This window comes from Mustela nigripes, chromosome 6 (genome assembly GCF_022355385.1).
Source record: "Mustela nigripes isolate SB6536 chromosome 6, MUSNIG.SB6536, whole genome shotgun sequence".
NCBI lineage: Eukaryota > Metazoa > Chordata > Mammalia > Carnivora > Mustelidae > Mustela > Mustela nigripes.
Window position 1 is genome coordinate 9106969 of NC_081562.1, and position 21205 is coordinate 9128173.

Consider the following 21205-nt stretch of genomic DNA (forward strand, 5'->3'; position numbering starts at 1 on the left):
GTGTTTTAGAGACAGAGAGTGAGCAAGCGCAGGGGGAGGGAAGAGAATCCTGAGCAACTTGTCCTCTGAGTGTGGGCCATCGCAGGACTCAATCTCATGATCCTGAGATCAGGACCCAAGCCAAAATCAAGAGCTTTCAGCTCTTCAGCCTTTTTTTTTTTTTTTTTTTAAAGAATTTATTTATTTACTTGAGAGAGTGAAAGAGAAAGCATGAGAAGGGAGAGGGTCAGAGGGAGAAGCAGACTCCTTGCTAAGCAGGGAGCCCGATGTAGGACTCGATCCTGGGACTCGATCCTAGGACTCGATCCTAGGGCTCCAGGATCATGAACTGAGCTGAAGGCAGTCACCCTACCAGCTGAGCCACCCAGGTGCCCCTTGGCTCTTCGGCTTTTTAAGAGACTCCTCCATGGGAGAGCCCAGGTGACTCAGGCAGGTAAGCACCCCACTCTTGATTTCAACTCCAGATTATGATCTCAGGGTGGTAAGGCTGAGCCCTGGGTTGGGCTCTGCGCTTGGGGAAAGGGGGTCTGCTTGGTCCATTTGAGATTCTCTCTCCCTCTCCCTCTCTGCATCCCCCCAATAAAGAAATAAATCTTTTTTTTTTTCAAAGACCCTTTCATGAAGGAAGAGTTTTAAATTTTGATGAAGTCCCATTCATCAATCTTTCCCTTTATGGCTCATGCTTTTGGTACTCCGTATGAGCCCTGGTTGCTTAGCACTAGATCCCCAAGTTTTTTTCTTTTTTTTTTTTTTTAATTAATTTTTTTTTCCAAAGTTTTTTTCTAAGTTTTCTAGTTTTACCTCCCACATTTAAGCCTCTGGTCTATTTGGATTGATTTTTGTGTAAGGTATGACTAAGGTTGAGGGTCTTTGTGGGTTGTTTGTTTGTTTGTTTGTTTTTTAGCTATGGATGTTTAGTGGCTCCCACACCATTTGCTTAAAGGTCTGCCTTTCCTCCCTCAAATTGCTTTTGCATATTGTAATGCAAATATTTGTGTGGTCTGTTTCCGGGTGCTCTAATTCCTTCCACTGATCTCTGTGTCACTTGCTCTGCCAGTATCACAAGTCCTTCTTACTATAAGTATGTAAGATGTCTTACCTGCTTTCTATATCAGGTTTTTGATAAAGTTCATGGACTGGATCCTCTCATTCCTTTTCAAAATTATTCCGATGATTCTGGTTCCTTTGCTTTTCCATATCAGTTTTATTTATTTTATTTTTTATGTCAAACATACTTTATTAGCACAAAAAAGCAGCCATAGGGGCACCTGGGTGGCTCAGTAGGTTAAAGCCTCTGCCTTCGGCTCAGGTCATGATCCCAGGTCCTGGGATGGAGCCCTGCATCCGGCTCTCTGCTCAGCGGGGAGCCTGCTTCCCCCTCTCTCTCTGCCTGCCTCTCTGCCTACTTGTGGTCTCTGTCTGTCAAATAAATAAATAAAAAATCTTAAAAAAAAAAAACAAAAAAACGAAGCCATAAGAAGCCACAGTGAGAAGAAACATACATTAGCGGTCAAACAGTTAATGTTGCCTACAAATACAGCTTTTCCTTTCTGTAGCCTTGGCAGTAGCCAACAGCTTATAAAAGAACTTTCTGTCACAGCAGGGTAAGGAAACCAAGGAGTACTGACCGGTGGTCCAGAGTACATTAACAAAAAGACACAAGAATGGATTCGACGAGTGCAAAATGTCTGGGAGAGAACTGTAAATTCAGCTCGATATTCAGAAGCAAACACTAGCACTTGGCATCACTTCCAAAATAGCTCACTGAAGTAGTATTTCATACTATTCTAAGTGACCAAAAGGTGCTAAGTGAAGTTATTTATAGATACAATGATTACACAGTATCTTTGAAGCCTGCAATTAGAGTTTCAGATTTTCCATTAGAAATTAACTGCCCTGAAATTGTACAAACTGTACTTAAGCAATTCAGCTATGAGAGTTTACAGCTAAGAGCTATATCCTGCCATCCAAACTGTTCATTGCAGTTTAACAATCATCTCAACTCGGCAACCACTGCTGTTACCATTGGACTTGTCTGGGCATCTTCTAGTCTCACTTTCTTCATGGTTCATAAACGCATCACGGGCACAGGAAAAGATCCAGCTTTCATCAATGAGTAGACTGCACGTACTAACCTAAGAAAATCACACACAGGACCACATTGCAGCTCTTCCCAGTGTGTTTTAAGTTAAAACACTCATTCAAAAAAAATTAATACCTAAGGCCTTGGGATAAAATTCTACTACCAGATTTATAAGCCTGAATTTTTAGGAGCAACTGTCTAGGAAACCTGGTTTACTGAACAGTACCTTTTGCAGAAGAGACACGAGACTGACTCCAAATTCAACACTTCAGTGAACTTCACTGTGCCCTTATGGCCAGAAAATTGCATTTTTCTTTTTTTCTCAAAGGAAGGCAGTCTTTATCTTTTGGACTTCCAAAGCTTGATTTATAGTAACTAGAAACAGCGCTACTGTTGGAAGGCTGTAGAAAAATTCTTCGAAAAAATAACAATTTCAAAGATTAGTCACACGGTTGAAATACTCATCCAATAGTAATAATTTGTTCTTCAGTAAGAAATAGAATTCTTTGGGGCACATGGGTGGCTCAGTTGGTGAAGCGCCTGCCCTTGGCTCAGGTCATAATCTCGGAGTCCTGGGATCCAGCAGCCCCTCTTCCTGGGCTCCCTGCTCAGTGGGGAGTCTGCTTCTCCCACCCCCTCTGCCCCTCCCTCCTGCTTATGCTCTCTCTTAAGAAATAAATAAAATCTTAAAAAAAAAAAAAGGAAATAGAATTCTTCACAGCAAATGCTGTGAAGTTGTTTCACTCAATTACTACAGTCATTAAAAACCAAACTGTTCGCTCAGTGGACAAAAAAAATGTTTTTCCAGCCTCACTGAACACTCTGTCTTCTGTTGTCTCAAGGGGCCCCACATTTATCTGAGTAAGTAACAGCAGATCGCACCTGACAGATACTAACACTAAGCCTATACACTGTACTGGAAAAACCCTAACACGGATATGGGTCCTTGCTATGTAATAGCACATGGTCTGATGCACATAAAAGCAGATCAAGTGAATGCCCTTCGGGGGCATTCTTTGCCTTGACTGGTTCTCGTTCTAACCAGTGAACTCTTAACTTTTGGGGCATAATGATACTCTTTCAAAAAAATCCTGCAGCATGAATGGTAAAGGGAGCTATCAGTTCCATCCCATACAGGACACCTACAGACCACTGCCCAGCAGATATATGGCAGGCTGAAAGGGAAAGTCCTATTTAAGGTTAGAGTAAGCAATAGTTCAAAAAACCATGCAAGAACTGGGATCTTCATAACGTTCCCAGAGTCCTGTTACTGCGGAGGCCTGAAATATACACGGTAACTGGCACCCAGACTGCACTTGGGACTCCAGTGTTCAATTCATGGAAGCTCACGGAGGTTCTGTAGTGGCAAGAGGTCGTCCTCTTGCGTAGAAGGTGCAAGAACCTGCCTTCAGTTTCCCTTCAAGGAAGGCTTCTGTTTCGTAACGGTCCATCTCTCCCCAGGAACAGGGTTTTCCTCGAATCCAAAGCGAGTCGGCACATGGCAATGCCTAGTCAATTTGCGGATGGACTTTCCAACCCCCGGTCTGCTAACCTGGACATGGCTGTCTTCAGACACCTGATATGGCTTCTGCCTACGTGACTGCAGGCACAGAGTGACTGTCCTCTTCTGAGTCATGGTTACCTTCTAGAATCGCAGTAATGTCCCCATTTACTTCAGTCATTCCAGGAGCTGACTTTGGTCCCAATTTACATAATGGGTTAACCTGTACGGTGCCTTCAAATGTGTGTCTTTGTGCTTGGGAGGAGGGTCAACCCGCTCTTCGATACTAAGCCATCTTCCCTCTTGGAGCCTATCTTCTTCATCTCCTGTACAAACCAATGATGGATCGAACAGATCAAAAAAGTTGAGTGTGGGCTCACGAGGGGCTCTGTGCTGTTTAATCAAATGCCATTGGGGAGCTACATCTGAGCCAGCAGGAAATGGGCATTTCTCAAGACTTAATTCAGAAACATGTATTTAAAAAATTTTTTTTTTTTATTAGAGAAAAGGGTCTGGACTGCTGACTGTAAGTTCTCATGAGGAAACACAAGCTCACAGTGTCCTGCAACCTCTGTCTCAGAGAGTGGCTTCCCACGGCTCCGCGGACACCTGTCCACATTGAGGACAGAGCTTACGCCATACTGCCGCTCTCTCCTTTGAAGTCCACAGAGTTCTACCCAACTTTTTATCAGCATCTAATGAACTTTATGTCTTTGTAGAACAGGAATGATTTCTCTTCCCACCCCATGGAGCATGTCCAGAGTGCAGATCTCTTCTTGCGAGTCTCTTTCCTGGGGTGACATATGAATCACTACCCTTTTCAGTGTTTACTTCAACAATCTAGCAATTTCGGTGGTACAGTTTTGGGTTCTCCTTGAAGAATTCTCGGAAGGGCTTAATCTCAGTTGCAAGGTAAGGTTTTCTCCTAAGGGGCTGGTTTGTTGTTAGGGAGCTGAGTACAGACAAACATCTGTTGGACTTCATGTCCACATCTTCCCCCTCCCTCGTGACCAAAGAGATTCTGACACCTGTGTTTAAAGTGATTCTGCATCTTCCTCACTTTATCTGTTGATTATAAGATCAGTTTGGGCATGTGGGAGGGCCTCACCTACGGGCACCTGAGGCCAGGAAGAAGGTCCCGTCTGTCCTTTTCGACTGACCAGTAAGCACAGTCTCGCTTCCTCTGGACTAAGCCGGGGGCTCCGGGACCCCAACTCTGCCAGATGCTTCCGCACCCCCTTCCCCAGCCACCTTCCACCCTTCACCTTTTCCCCTCCCCCCAAATCTCACCGGAATGGAAAATACCTCCCCTCCACACCAGTTTTAGAATAATGTTGTCTATCTCTATCCTCAAAACATTTTACTGGAGTTTTAACAGGAATTGTATGAAGTCCATATGCCAATTTGGGGAAAACTGACATTTTACTCTGCTGAGTCTTCACGAACATAGTATGTCTTTCCATGCCTTTGCCTTTGTTGATTTCTTTCATCTGCTTTCCGTGAGTTTTCAGCATGCCAAGCCCCGTGGACGTGTTTTGTTAGATTTACACCTCAGCATTTTATTTTATTTGAGCAATTGTAAATGGTATTTTAAATGTTTATATCTTTTGTTTCTTGGCTGAGACTTTTGTTTTCATTGGTTTCAGATGTGTTCGTAACACTTCGCTTATCTTAGTGTGGGCATCTATGCTCATTCGGCTTGAGATCGTCCTGGCTTTTGGCTTGACGAGTGGTTTTCTAGCGAGACCTGGATATTTTGGGCATTATGTGATGAGACTCTGTATCTTGTGCAGCCTTCTGCTTTAGCTAGTTGCCCGGGATGCTTCTGGAGTAGGGAAGTGGGAGAATTGCCTCATTGCTGCCAAATAGGGTTAGAAGTCCAAATTCCCCACTTGACCTCTGTTCGTGCTAGAGTTGATGAGTTTCCCTCTTGTTGCGTAGGTGGAGAGGCAAGTCCCAGTCCCCTTCTTGGCCCTTCCCCGATAGCATCCCGGCAGGGAGACTGGAGCACCTTATACACTGCTGAAGGGAGAAGACTAGGTTTCCCACGTGGTCTTGCTGGCACGGATGGGGCCACAGATTTTTCTGAAGGGTTTGGCCGGAGTACATCAATTATTGTGTAAAATTTTTCTGTCTTGCTAGCTGCCTCTTTTCTGGTTCTTTGGCTAGATAGAGTAGGCTTTGTTGTTTTTTGGGGGGTGTGTGTGAATATCCAATCCCCTTGGCATTTCCAGATTGCTGGCTTCTTGAGCTTAAAGTCTGAGCTATATGAGGCAAATTAAAAAAAAAAAAAAAATTCCAACAACAGAAACTCATCGGGTTGTTTCTCGGGTCCCGTGATCCCTCGCTAGTCTGCCTTCTTCTTCCCTCCCTTCAGAGCCTCCTCGGGCTTGTTTTATATACTGTGATTAGGGTTTTAGTTGCACTTAGTGGGAGGAATACGAAAAAGTACATCTTCTACTTCCTCTCAGAAGCAGTCCAGTTTAAATATAATTTTACTTTTTATGTCAAGTGGAGATTGTTCCGTTAACTAAAATCTTTTGTTCTTCATATGCTTTCACTGTCCATGCAGGGCCTTTAAAAATTTTATATAAAGTGTGTGTGTGTGTGTGTGTGTGTGTGTGTGTGTCTCCCCTCATCCCTGAACCAAACCCTATTCCCCTCCCTCCAAAGACTCCTCTTCAAATGTAGTCACGATATGTTCTTTTTGTTTTGTTTTGTTTTTGTTTTTATTTTTTAAGATTTTATGTATTTATTTGACAGACGGAGATCACAAGTAGGCAGAGAGGCAGGCAGAGAGAGGAGGAAGCAGACTCCCCAATGAGCAGAGAACCTGATGCGGGGCTTGATCCCAGGACGCTGAGATCATGACCTGAGCCAAAGGCAGAGGCTTTAACCCACTGAGCCACCCAGGCGCCCCATGATATGTTCTTAAATAAATACATGCCCTCGGCAAGCAGGCAGCTTTGGGGAAGTATATATCCATTTTAAGTTTACACCAGTGAGATCATGTCTGATGCCCCATTTTATTTATTTCCTTTTTTTCCCTCAAAACCAGGTCTTTGGGTTTGACCCATGTTGTTTTACAGATGGGGCTAAGTCTTCTCCCCTCCACCTGCATCCCTCACATTCCTCAGCCATTTCCCTGGTGAGGGATGCCCGGGTGCCTTCACTTCACAATTGCTGCAAGCAGGGTCACGGGAAACTTCTCGGGCATGGTCCCCGGAGGGCTGGGTTCTAACGCACTCCGAGCGTTACCCCAAGGGGAGGGCTGGCTGTCTCTCGGGGGGCACACGCTGTCCTAACTTGCTTCTGTGAGGACAGTACCTGCTCGTGCTTCCGCCACCAGTGTCTGGGACATCCCGTGGGGAAGACGAATATAGCATTGGGAATTCTCTGGTAAAGCAGACATTATTTTGGTGAGGTGAACCACCACCCTGTAAATCATGTTTGGGCTTGTAAACAGCCAGGCAGGCAGTATAACCCAAGGTTCCCTGGGATTTCCCCTGGTGATTGCGGGAGAGTCCTGCCTGGTCCAGTGCAATAGGGACTGGGGTATGGGATGGGGAAGCATCCAGAAGCAGGGAGAGACCTAAAGCCCAGAAATCCCAGAAGTTGAAATAGTCCCTGGGAAATGGAAATGAATGAGCAGTGAAGGGAACAGCCCCTCCTGTAGAGCCTGGCACGCAATTCATACTTAGTTAATATTTACCAGTTGTGAGAACCAACCAAGGAAGGAATGATCGGCCCAGGCCTCTGCACGCTCACTGCTGGCGTTGGTGGGGTCTGTGCTTCCGGAACCCCAAACTTTATTTCCGGTATTGACGCTCCAGCTGGAGGTGCGCATTTGTAAAGGGGAATCCGGTGTCCTGGAGGCCCCCAAACCCCTGCCTCTCAACATTCAGTCAGTGCCTCATTCATCCCTAAAATTCTGCCAGACACCTAATGGGCCCCACCCTGTGCCATGCTCCTGGGCCCCAGGAGAAGTCACGGACGTAGATATGTCCCCCTCAGACAGCCAAGGGTTAGAGCTCTCAGTCTGCAGGGTGCCCTCAGCCTAGAGACTCCCCCCTGCAACACCCCCAAACCACTCCCCCCCACAGTCCCCCGGGCATTATTCTCCGCTGACTTCCTGGACTTCCCTCCCCAGCATACATGTTATTTGTCAGTGTCTATTTCTACAATCATTTAATTTTTATTGGTGTAACCTATTATTTATGACTGTTTATCCAAAGCGTTATGTGCCTGACATACAACAAGAGTTTGGTAAATGCTGTGACTTGACCATCAGAAGAATAAGGGCCGAAATGAAGGTGCCCATGGCTCTCTGAGGACAGAGAAATCGCCTCTGTCTGGGGCCGGGAGGGAGGGCTTCCTGGTGGTGGTGGCAATCCCAGAGCAGAATGTTTGCCAACTGGATCAGGGAGTTCCAGGCACAGAGAGATGCATGGCGTGTCCTGGGGACGGACAGTAAGTTGCTGGGAACCACCATGGGGGACTTTGGGCCGTATAGATGGAGGAATTTTTTTTTTTTTAACTTTTTATTGAAGAGCAAACTATGTAAATAAAAATGCCTGCATCACTCAGTGTCCAGCTGGATAAGTTTTCCTAAACACACCAGCATAACCAGTGCCTAGATCAAGAAACAGGACATCATCAGCATCCAAGAAATCCCCCCCTGCCCCCCCCCCCCGCCCACCCCAGGCACTGTATCTCCTTTCCCCACAAAGATAACCACCATCTTGACTTGTTCAATTCTGTCTGTTTCTGAAATTCACATAAATGGAATCCCACGGTGCGGACGCCGCTGTCGTGTCCAGTTTCTGCCTCTCAACACTTTTTGTGATGTGTCCATGTGGCTGCTGTACTTGTCCCTCATTGATTTTTCCTCCTTTCCACTGTTGATGGATATCCGGGTTATTTCTGGCCTTTGGCCACTGTGAATAAAGCTGCAACAAATTATCTTGTCCATTTCTTTTTTTTTTTTTTTTTTTAAAGATTTTCTTGATTTGACAGAGAGAAATCACAAGTAGACGGAGAGGCAGGCAGAGAGAGAGAGAGGGAAGCAGGCTCCCTGCTGAGCAGAGAGCCCGATGCGGGACTCGATCCCAGGACCCTGAGATCATGACCTGAGCCAAAGGCAGTGGCCCAACCCGCTGAGCCACCCAGGCGCCCCTGATCTTGTCCATTTCTTTCTTTCTTTTTTTTTTTTTAAAGATTTTATTTATTTATTTGACAGACAGAGATCACAAGTAGGCAGAGAGGCAGGCAGAGAGAGAGAGAGAGAGAGAGAGAGAGGGAAGCAGGCTTCCTGCAGAGCAGAGAGCCCGATGCAGGGCTCGATCCCAGGACCCTGAGATCATGACCCGAGCCGAAGGCAGCAGCCCAAACCACTGAGCCACCCAGGCGCCCCTTGTCCATTTCTTTCAATGGCCGTCTACATGCATTTCTGTTAAACCTAAACCCGGGGGTGGAATTGCTGGGTCGAGGGGAGACAATGCCAACCCACTTTCCCAAGAGCTTGTACCAGATACCCTCCCTTTTACACCAGTGTTCTGGGAAGTCCCAGTTGTTCCACATCCTTGTCAACACTTGATAGTTTCTACACTTTTTTCCTTTTAGCAGTTTGGGTGGGTGTGCAGTGATACCTCGTTGTAGTTTCATTTTGCATTGCCCTGATGATTAATGTTGTTTTTGTGGACTCATAGGTCACTTGCAGAACCTCTGTTGTGAAGAGCCTGCTCAAAGTCTCCTGCTCCTTTTCACTTGCTGCCTCTCTTTTTCTTATTGATTTGTAGGAGTTCTTTACATATGTTGGAAATGCGTTGTATGTTTTGCAGATACTCACTGGACTTGACACCAGGGACTGATGTGGTTGAACTGCATTGCTAAAAGCTCCCCCTGGCTGAGAGGGAAGGACAAACTGTGAGACCCCAGGAGGGAGGGGGTGCTGTGGAGTTGCTGACCAGGGCAGCGGCTGTGCAGTTGGATGGCAAGGGCTGGGGTCTAGAGAGACTTCAGCAGCACAATTGACAAGCAACATCTGTCATATCGTGCCATGACAAAAACAAGACGTGAATGGTGATGGAGTGTGGGGGAGGGGCAGCGAGGCTGACTTCCAGGTCTCGCTGGCTGGCCGACGAGCTGACGCACTCTGCCCACCCAGCTGCCAGCGGCGAAAGACGGCTTTGTTCTTTGAGGCCCCACCCAAGCCTGCTGGTCCGGGATGCTCTGGGGTCACCGTCGGGACACTGGACAGAGTGTCCAGTGGTAGAATCTGGGTCTCCAGTGGCAACTGGGGGACAAACACCACCTCCCCCCAACCCCGCATGGCTGGGCTGGTCCATGGAGACCCTATGCCCCGGAGGGGTTGGCAGCGGCGGGATCTAACCCTGCCAGGGCAGACAATGCCCCCCGTGTCTGCAGCCTACTCACCCCTGCTGAGTCCAGGCTCAGGGGATGAAAGTCCTGCTCAGGTCCTCAGTCCCCAGGGAAAGGGTGGAAACAGATTCTGCTGTGTCTGGACTTCTGCCCAGCAGCGGGGGACAACGCTGGAATTGGGCCCGACTCTCTCCCAGAAAGTGAGGAACCCTGCGTCTGTACCGCAGGTTAATTTCTCACCAAAGTCCCACCCCCATTCTGTTTCTCAGTGTTTACTTGGAAGAGTTCCTCGGGCTCCATCTTGCAGCATCAGGCTCAGCAGATCACAGCATTTCTGCTATGATATTGTAATTAAACCTTACAAACTCCTTCCGCGATGGGAGGAAGAATATAACACTCGCCACCGGCTGCACTGTGCTAGCTGCTATACATACGTGATGTCAGTCATTCCTCCCCACGATTTCTAAGGGAAGTGTTCATTTCTTCATTTCGTACTGAGTATACTGACTTGCCCACATTCACAGCAAGCGTGGCTAGAGGGTGGACTTGAACTTGGGCCAATTGGACCCTGCAGCCTCCCTTTCTCTATCTTCCTGCCTGGCAGACAGTAGGGGCTATGGGAGGATTGAACGTCCCCCTGGACAACCAGCGGCCTCATCCTCACATTACTTGTGTGGGATGGGCCTGACCCAGAGCTGAGCTACGTGAAGGAGGGTAGGGGGAGGAGGCTGGCCTGAGAGAGCTCAGGTTCATATTCTGCCTTTGCCCCACCTCTCTGAGTGACCTTGGGTGAGCTACATTTCTCAGAGCCTCGCCTCCCCATCTGAGCAATGGGGTAATCCCTGCCCAGCCTTGCTCCCTGGGGACTTGGGTGAGCAAGGTATGGAAAGACCCAGCCGAGCTGAGCCCAGACGGGGCTGTCTGCTTTTGTCACGCTACTTGTTTGGATCCCTTCTGGAGCCTAAGCTGACCTTTCCTGTTCCCTTTTTTGGCGTTAGGGAAGAGTCGGATGGCTCCCCCGCCCCAGCCCTCTTGAGCCTGCACTTTTCCCAGCTTACTCAGTTCCCAGCTGCCCAAGTGTCTCAGGCAGGCCCTGGGTTCTGGCCAACGGTGGCTGTCCCGATGCCGGGGCTCCAGGCTGGCCAGATGGGCAGATGGTACTGGAAATAGCCTTGATAGGAGATTCCCCCCTTTCCGGAGCTCAACCACTTCCTCTCTGACAGAGCGCGCCCCCTCCAGGAGGTCCTGCAAGCGGGCCGAGGGACATGCCTCAGGTCCTCGTCTTTTTTTTTTTTTTAAGATTTTATTTATTTATTTGACAGACAGAGATCAGAAGTAGGCAGAGACACAGACAGAGAGGAGGCAGAGAGGAGGAAGCAGGCCCCCTGCCGAGCAGAGAGCCCGATGCGGGGCTCTATCCCAGGACCCTGAGATCATGACCTGAGCCGAAGGCAGAGGATCAACCCACTGAGCTACCCAGGCGCCCCAGGTCCTCGTCTTTTGATCGTGAGTCTCGTGAATCTGTCCTACGTAGCAAAAGCTGAGTGGTTCCCTCTCTGGCACCCATTCCCTCCCCTCCCTCGGGATAGGACCCCATGTTTCCAGGGGTGGACGCAGTCCTGCCCCAGGTGGGCTCTGACTGACTTAAACCAATTACGATAGGGCATCTCATGGCTACTGTGATTGGCTCAGGGATGGGCACGTGACTCAAGCCATCCAATCAGAACAGAGACCTCTACTTAATTTCCCAGGGAGGTGGACCTTCTCTCTCTGCGGGCTGTGAAGACAAGGTAGACCCAGACCCAACTAGGGGCCAGACTGAGAGCCCCAAGGGAGAGCCAGCGTGGGACAGGAGCCAGAACATGGAGCCAAGAGATGGAGGCAGAGGAGCCAGGTCCTTTTACCCTGTTTGCAGGGCTGGGTCCAGCTTTGCTTGAAACCTCAAATACTCATGTGCTTTTCACTATACTACACAGCCCACAGATTTTAGTTTTCAAAGTCACCTTGAGTGGGGTTTTCTGTGACTTGGAACCTAAAAATCCCGAACAAGGCCTACAGCATAATGACGGCCAGGCCTCCTCTTCCTGCCTGACCGGCTCAGTGGATGGAGCCCAGGGCAGTGCAGACAAGGTTTCCGTGGAAACATGTCCCTGTGGCACCTTCAGTCTCAGAAGCAGAAGACCACTTAGAGGCCTCGAGTGGATTTTCCAGATGGGGGAAACGAGGCTCCCTTCAGCCCTTCTCTACTCTACTGTCTGTGTACCTCAGATGGAAAGGGCTGAAGACCCAGCCTGCTGCGTCCCCAGGCCTCTGGGAAGGCTCCTCTCTTCCCCGCTCCTGCTTCATCTGAGGATAGAGGCTGTGCTCTGTATTGATAAAACCAGAGAGGGCCTGGCAGGTGCACGGAAGGTAAATACCTCTAATTAAGTATACTCTCAGTAGCCTCCAGGGTCAAGTTCAAACACCTTAGCCTGACATCCAGGACCCAATGCCCTCGACATTTCCTCTTCATCCTCTGCTCCTCCCTGGAGGCATGGACGGAAGCTTGGGGGCCACTGTGTTTCTGTCCCTGCAGAAATGTTTTGAATGCCATCAGGCCAAGGGAGGGAGGGTGACCTGAATTTCATGACTGTAGGTCTCAAGTTGGCCCTTAGTGTTTGTTCTGATGACCTATTTCTGGGTCATAAAATAAAGGCTTAAGACAACTATGATTTTATCATCTCTTGTGGATTCTGGGGGTCATGGAGTTGGCTGGGGGCTCAGCTGGGTTGTTCAGGGTTTCAGAGAATGGCAGTCATGTGGTGGCTAGGGCTGAAGCATCTGGGGACTGGCAGGACATCGCTCCCTCTCTGTGACCTCAGAGCTTTTCCTTGCGGTCTCTCTGGATGGGCTGGTTTGGGCTTCCTCACAAAGGAAGGGCCACTGTGGTGGCCCAGGGCTCCAGCGGGAGTGTCCTACACGATGCGATTGTTTCCCGTGTCACTTCAGAAGTGTGGCAGCATCACTTGCACTGCATTCATTGCCAGGAACTGAGTCACCAACCTGCCCAGGTTCAAGGGGATGGGGAATTAGATTCTGCTCCTTAGTGGGAGAGTGGAAGGTTCTAGAAGGGCTTGTGGGATTCAAGATGTTGCTGTGGCCCTCTTGGGAGAATGCATCTGCCAGCATGCTGTTGGGCAGAGCAGCTATATTTCTCAGGTCCCTGGCTCCCCTTCCATACACAAGGGCTCTTTCAAACCTCCTCCCTCCGCAAACCTCCAGGGCCCTCTGCCCTTATTTGTAGCCCACGGTGACGCTCCTTCTGCACTGAAATAGCAGAAGGAATCATGGGAGAACATCAACGTGCTCCACCCACCTCCTGCTGGGCCCTGCACCTGCTCAGGCTGCCTTCCCAGCTAGTGTCGTGGGTGGGGTACCTGTGAGTCTCCAGCGGGGCGATCCTACACACGGGCGCGTGCACCGGACCCCCAGCCCTCCCACAGTCGGCACTCAACCTGCTCCATGGGTTTCCCCTCCCTGGGTTCGCTCTTTGGGAGGGAATGCTAGTTTTTCTCCCATCTTAGAAACCAAACAAAACCTGAACCAAACCAAAAGACAACCCTGTCTTCACACCACGACTCATGCTGTCCGCTCCAGGACAACCCTAACACTGGCAGGCTCCGGGGCCAGGATCCAGATGGAAGTCTGCGTACTGAAAGTCAATATCCAAGTGGCATAACTGCGTGAAACACGTGTGAACTCAAATAGAGGCTCTTTCTCCATGAGAAGCAGATCTTATTATTTTTTTTTCCTTGTTCATACAGTATTGTCTTCCCTCTGTCAAACCCTGAGCCAAGCACTTTTCCTGGGCTAACTGGGGAGGCATAGGGAAAGAATATACAGGGCAGATAAGACCTATGGGAGGTGGGCATGGCTCCTTCCTATGGCAAAGAGGAGGAGAAAGTCCACCAGCAGGCACAGGAGCGCCATGGCCTTTGGGAGGGCCAAACTGCTAGGCTTTCATCGGTCGGTGTCTCTGGTGGTTTTAGCACCGCCGCAGACAGTGATGGGCTCAACAGCCGAGAGGTGCTCTCCTGACCAAGAAGGCGGTGGGGGCCGGCTTGGCCCAGGCATCCATTTTCAGCGGAAGCAGGCCTGTGGCAGAAGAGCCGCTCCCCAGTGCAGAGAAGACAGAGAGGGAGAAGTCGATCTTCTTAATGAAGAGTTTGGATTCAGAATTTTCCCACTCCTGGAACACGGCGGTACGTGGGGAGCCAGCCTTGGCCATGACCTGGCACGTGGCCCTGGCCCAGGTCCCTCTCTTTTTTGACCCTTGGCTCCACCCGCACATTGACCGGCCCTGAGCACCTGTGTGTGGACACCAGCCCAGACCGAGAGCTCTGGCCACTGTCCCCCGCCCTCCAGTAAACAGTGGTCCCTTGGCCACTGCTGGGGAGGGTTGTGGGAGGATGACGTTGGGGCCCCCTGAGCCTCTTGCTTGGGTTTTGGGACACCGAGGCTCCCCTGTATAGCCAGGCTCCTGGGAAGAGTTGTTCTGACTCGCCTTTCTGAGTTTCTCTCCACTGTTGCCAGCCTAAGCCTCTCCCACCAGGCTCGCACCCACCTCTCTGCAGGAGCCGTGTTTGCCCCACTCCTCTCTTGAGCACCCCCTCCGTGGCTCCTCTGCTGGTGCCCTCCCTTCTCCCCAAAGAATAAGTGGTTGGGGGAGCCCAGGCCTCAATCCTTGGACCTCCTCTTTGTGTCCATCCCTTCCCGGGGGGAATCTCCTATTTCGTGGGTTAATTGCCATTCACAAGGCAATGACCCCCAAATGTGTGTCCCCAGCTGGGACCTGGACTTCAGACTCCCAGGTCTGGCTGCTTGCTCTGCGACACCAGGTGGATGTCTCAGGTTCGTCCCTGGGGTTCTCCGCCGTTGTCCACCGAGCCTCAGTGCCTGCTGCCTCCCTCTGTTCCCTCACTTGTCGCAGCCCCGTCCTCTCAAGAGCTGGGACACACGTCTTGGAATCTGCCAGCACCTTTACTCCCCGCTTCAGAATACACTGAGATTCCCTTTCCTTGTCCCCACCCCCACACTGCCAGCCCAGCCTGGCGCCCCCACCTCTCTCTGCCCCTCCCTGCCCCCCACCCCAGGCCGCCAGAGAGCAGGTTTACTATAGCTCAAGTCAGTTTGTGCACTTCTCTGTTCAGCCCTCCCCCGACTAAGGCTCCTGCTGTCGCTTGGAGGAAAAGCCCAGGTCCCCACCACAGCCCCACACGGACCTATGGGTCCTCCTCTGACCTCGTGTTCCCTGCGTTCCCCGGGGGCCCTGCATGCGCTGTCCCCCTCCCCTTTTCTGAAGCTCTCCTCCTCAAGATTCCACACCTCACTTCCTTTTTCCTCCCATCAGATGTCCCACCGTCACATAGAATCAGCCCCCGCCTGCCCTGGCCTCGTCCTTCCTCGTAGCGCCTCTTACCATCCGGCATGTCGGATCTTTTATTCTCTAATTGTTCAAATGCCTGTTTTCCTCCATTGGGGTGGAAGCTGTACTGCAGGATTTCCCCGATGGTGTGTGGCACACAGTAGGTCTTCAACTAGTTCTTGAATGAATTGCTAATCAATCCTTGCCTTCTTTCCCTGTGAGTGCCCACTTAGCTTCAGAATCTCTGAACCCAGAGCTCAACCCAGCACCGCAGACTTGGGGTGAACTGCTACCTGTGTGTCATGCCTGCTCCGGACAAAGGGTGGTCTTCTGGCCACCCACTGTGCTTCCCTCCATTACTGCATGCCCTCCCTGAAGCCCTGGGGTCTCAGTCGGTCCAGTGGCTGACTTGATTTCTGCTCAGGTCATGATCTCAGGGTCCTGGGATCAAGCCCCGAGTTTGGCTCTGTGCTTAGTGGGGAGTCCGCTTGAGGACTCTCTCTCTCCCTTTACTCCTTCCCAACTCAAATAAATAAATATTAAAAAAAAAGTCACCTCCTCCCCGAAGCCCTCCTGATTCACCTGTCACTTTCTCTCTTTCTCTGGTACCCTCTAGGGCTGGGGGGAACTGCAATATATCTGTGTCTGTTATCGGTGACTGGTGATTGTCCCACCCTCCTGATGGACAGTGCTGTCACCAGGGAGGGCTATATCTTGAGCATTTCCATAACTCCACACTCAGCAGAGCCTTGGTACCAAGTAGGTGCTCCCTTAGCGCTCGCTGTCTTGAGTTGAATATTTGGCTTTGTCTCATACTTAGCATTTTCCACTAGGCCTTCATTTCTTTTATCTTAAATCATGTTTGTTTTCTGCTTTCTCTTTAATTTGTTTTTATATTACCTCATTTTCCTTTTTCTGGTTAAAAACAAGTGCGCCTTGCAGAAAATGTTGAAAATAGCCAAGAGTATAAAGGAAAGACAAGATTACTCATAATCTAGCAATCTAGAGGTAACAATTATTAGCGGTTGCTGTATTCGCTTCTACTTCTTCTTTTGGGTGCACTTTTTTTTTTTTTAACTAACTCTTAAACTGTGACAATTTTTTATGTCATCACGATTCTTCAAAGGCATCATATTTAATGGTTGCCTAGTACTCCGCCCATTTCGCTCAGTTTATCATAATTCATTTCACCTATTATTCCACACACACAAAATCCTGACACACACCCCGTGTCACCCTCCCCCGCCACATGCACGCACCACGCCCGCAGACATGCCGGCGCACACTCGCGTGGCTCCCAGTCGCCACAATGGCGGTGATTTCCCAGCGGGGGTGAGGAGTGCACTGGTCACGTGGACCCAGCAGGGTGTGTTCCAGCCTTTTCCTTTTGTGGTCCCTCAGACAGACAGATGTCGGGACAGACACACACAGGACGAGCAGGCAGGAAGCAGACAGGGGCCCCGGCCACGTGGCGGCAATGGCTTCGGGCGTGTCTGGGCCGTCAGGGGGATCGAGTGATGGGGAAGGTGGGGTTGTTGGGAGCAGGACCCTGGCTGCACTGTGAGGGGCAGGTCCCGGGGAAGGGCAGGTGACAGAATGGTGCTTCCTCTGTTTAATGTGGTCAAGGGTCTGCAGGGAGGGGTGGGGCATGGGAATTTGAATCTCAGAATCCCGGGACGGCTGTGGGTCTCAGTGGGACTGGCCTGGAGGGACCACCTTATCCAACTCTCCAGCAGTCATGCAAGGGCTGAGGTCCAAGCGTAGGGATGTCTTCCGACTCCTAACTTGGGCAAAGAGCTTTTTCTGCCTCCCCAAGTGGCCTGGACCAGGTTCCCCAGTCTCTGTCCCCAGAGTCAGAGTGAGCTCTTGAACTCTGCAATGGGCCTCAAGGGCAGTGGAGAGCCTCTAGGATGGGGCCGAGGGGCTTGGGGGTGGTCCTTGAGCTGCAGGAGAGGAGAAGGGGAGGGGGACTGGCACCCAGGCAGGACCCCAGACGTGCCCACCCCAGAGCAGCCGCTGTGCCTTCCCTGCTGGGCCCCTGTGACTCTGCCGAGCCCCCCAGCTGCAGAGAGCAGTGCAGGGAGCAGAGGGGGTGCCTGTGTCTGAGGCCACCTGCTCACAGGCTTAGTCTCCCTAGGAGTGGAGATTTCTGACGTGGACCCCTGGGGATCTGCCCTGTCGGGCTCCTTCCCAGACTGCTCTTGCTCTCACGGTCTGAAACCAGAGGCTGTTTACAGGGAAACATGGAAATGAATGAACTCAGCTCTGGGTAGCTTTGGGAGGAGCTGCAAATGCGGGAGGTCCTGAGTCAGCTCAGTCCGGCTAAGTGGGCCTGGGATCTTGGACGAGTTATTTCCCACCTAGGACCCCCAAGACATATCCAGGGAGGAGGGTCTGGAGCGAGGCCACCCTGGGACTGTGTTGTTTCCCGTTCTCTGGGTCTCAGAAGCCTGCAGACCGTTGCTGAGGATGGAGCAGCAGGTGGTCCCCGGTCAACAGTGAGAACCACTTAACCTGCACTAGGCCAGACTCCAGGCAGGGACCGACTGGGTTTCTGCCCTTGGTCAGAAGAAGAGGTTCTCTAGAGTGATCATTAGATCACGGCACCACAGTGTAGCAGGGCCGAGGTTGCTTAAAGGAGGGAGCCAGCCCTCCCCTTTTGTAGATGGAGAAACTGAGTCTCAGAGAAGGAAAATGACTGTCCCAGCCACAAGAGGTGGAAGCCAGGCGCCCTCTCCCCCTCCCCTCTCCACCCATCCACCTCTGTCCTCTGGCTACTATCCAGAGCTTCCCTGGGGGGAAAGGCGCAGGCTGGGGGGGGACCCCAGAAGGTAGAACCAAAAGCTGAACCCCTCTCCTGTTGACACGACTGTCCCCAGACCCCCCAAACCTCTCTTTACAGAGTGGGGGTTTGTCTGCTTCTGGGACGGCATGGGGTGAGTGGGACTGGGACCAGAGGGGTCCCCTAGTGCCCCTAGCCCAAGGGTACCCCAAGTGGGAGGCTGTCCTGTCATGCCGAGACAGCCTGGACCTGAGCCAGTGCCCGGCAGTGGCAGCTCAAAGCAGCTGGACGGGGCTGTCGCCAAGAATGCCAGGAATGTGGAGCGGCTGCGTCCTTCCCGCTCCTCTTCCTCCCCCCACTCCCAGAACAGGATATTCCCCGTCAAGGGAAGCCCAAGTCCAACCCCCTTATGGGAAAACCTCAGGGCATGTGCTGAGCATGGCTCCTGCCCTGGGGTGGGCACCCGGGCCGAGGGACCCAGGGCTCTGGCACTGCAGGGCAGGACGCAGTGGGTCTGTGTGGGTTCAGCATGATGCTGAGGACCTACTATGTGCTAAGTCTCTCATGTGTATTCACTCACTAAATCTCACAGAAAACCCTGGGAGAGGCTGTTTTCCAGATCTGGAAGTTGAGGCTCAGAGGGGCTGAGGAACTTGCCTGAGCGCCCCAGCTGGCAAGTGGCAAAGCCAGACTTGATCCAGGCCAACCTTGACTCTGACGTCCTTACTCTCAGCCATGAGGCTAGGTGGCCTCAATGCCACTGTGGCTGCTAGGGACCATCTCCTGGTGCCGCCCCCCTGCAACTGCAGGAGTTGGGGGGCATGTTGCAGAAAGGCAGCCCCTTCCTCTTGGTAGCTGGTCTGTTTTGCAGTGGAGGCTTGTCTCTGAGACACGAGGGCTGGAAGGTCTGCTCTAGGCCTCTCGCTGGCTGTTCTCGAAGGATCCCAGCACCAGTGAATCCCAGAGTTTGGCAGAGGTACATCCCCATGGCTCACCTCCTCCAGACCTGCTGTGATGAGCGGGGGAAGCTGTCCCTCGGGGGGTTCAGGAATAGGAAGTGGGGCTCTGGGAAGACTGGAAGGAGATGATGCAGTGATTGCGGGGACAGCCTGAGCTGCCCTGACTCCAGCCCTGTGACTTTGCAGGAGCCTCGACCTCTGCCGCTATGCACCCACCTCCTCCTTCCGGAGCCCAGCTTGTCCCTGGCCCTTCAGCGGGGCTGCACCGTGGGGGCATCACCCCGAGGGTGCAGTGCAGCCCTCCTCTGCTGGCCCAGGAGTCTGGAGTGCCTAGCCCTGGACGGAGGTCTGTTGGCAGGTGGGGGACAGAGAGGCCTGCAGAACATTAGGCTGTGCCCAGCCCCTGGGCCACCCCATGCCAGCCCCCATGGGACTGGAGAACATAGCCATCGACACAGGGGGATTAGCCCATGAGAAAGAGGGTAAACCGAGGCTGGGGGTGGTGGCGGCCCAGGTGACCTGCTCAAAGGCACAGAACTGTCACTTAGCAGAGCTGTAATTTGAATCCCAGTCTTGCCTTGGCTCCCACCAGCCCTCTTGAAGGGTGTCTGGGCTAGAGCTACAGGCCCCTCACCTTCTCCTGGCCTTCCCTCCTGTTCCCTTAGCCCCCGAGGTCTGGCTGGTTCTGTTCCAGTGTGTTGTCCCGCACTGGTTGCTGGTCCCCCGGGGGGCCAGGGTCAGGTAAACAGGATCCTAGCCGCACTCCCTGACCTTGTTTACCTCCCAAAAGAATGTGAGGGCATTCTTCCCCTTCCCAGGCTGTGAGTCACCCCTCAGCAATGCACCAGGCTCCCGCCACTGCCTGCCCGGCCCCCATTCAACCCCCTCCGGATGGGACCCTTGCCTCCTTACCCGGTGATGTCAACCATGTTAGCGCCCCCCCCCCCCCCCCCGCCAGGCTCCCCCCCTACAACCCCATGGAGCCCACCAGGGCCTTGAGTCGTCATGGTGACTGCGCACAACAGGAAGCAAGGCCCCACGGAGGCCTGTGCTGGGGCAGAAACACAGGAAGCAGCGCCGAGCACCGTGCAGCATTGTCAGCCTCGTAAAAAACAAAACAGGACAAAAAGATTTAATGAGAACAATTAGCCCGAAGAAAAAGGAAAAAAAAAAAAAGGCCAAAAAAACAAACAAAGCCAAACAGCCTGAAGGCAGGAGGCTGGCTGAGTTCCAGGGACCCCGTGTTTCCCCTCCCAACACAATGTCGGTTAAATAATACTTCCTTCTCAGCAGAAGGTTCCTGGGGAGGAAGAGTCCTTCCCGATGGCGCCTCTGCTGAGTCGCCCCACTTCTGAGCCCCCCTCAAGGTTAGCCTGGCTCCCCCTGCTTCCCCTCAATAGCCTTGACCAAACCCAGCTCTGTAACCTCCACTGAAGGCTTAGGGGGACCCGATGGGCTAGTGTGTCATCCCCATGTCTCCCCACGCCGTTGTTCCTCCCCAGATCCTGTAAGGGGAAGCACCTGACTGTGCAAGACCGAGCACAGGCCCTCCGACCCTGGGATTCTGCACGAAGAGAGCTCTTGGAGGACCCTTAGTGGAGACTGTTGGAGGCTCAGGGCTGACCCCGGCCATCAAGGAGGCCACACGGAGGAAGAGGAAAAAGCTGATAGGAGTTTATCTGGAGGTGATGAAGTGGGTGGCCGTTCTGGTCAGGGCGCAGCTCGCACAAGGGTTCGCTGATGGGAAAGCCCACCGTGTTCCCGGCATGGGAACTGGACCCACGTGACTGCAGTGGAATTTGGTGTCACAAAAGAAGAGGAGACCTGGTGGGAAACAGATGTGGGAGCCAGATCGCAGGAGGCAGGCACAGAGGGCCACCCCCAGGAGCCAGCGCCTGGCACTCAAGGCACCCGTGCCCCCTGGTTGCCTCTGAGCAGGCCGGTGATGGGACAGTTAGATCATCTGGAGGCTAGTTCTAGACAGAGTAGGAACAGGGGGAGGGGACACACCCAGCAAGAGCCCAGAATGGGAGTTTGGGGAACCTGGGGTCTGCTGACTCGGTTTCTTCCTTTTTGAACTCAGCATCAATGACAC

The 21205-nt window shown here is 51.8% G+C and overlaps 1 pseudogene; it reads right to left on the reverse strand.

Moving 5' to 3' along the window:
* Window positions 1-3010: 3010 nt before the first annotated feature.
* Window positions 3011-6945, reverse strand: LOC132020228 (suppressor of cytokine signaling 5-like; annotated as a pseudogene).
* Window positions 6946-21205: the final 14260 nt, after the last annotated feature.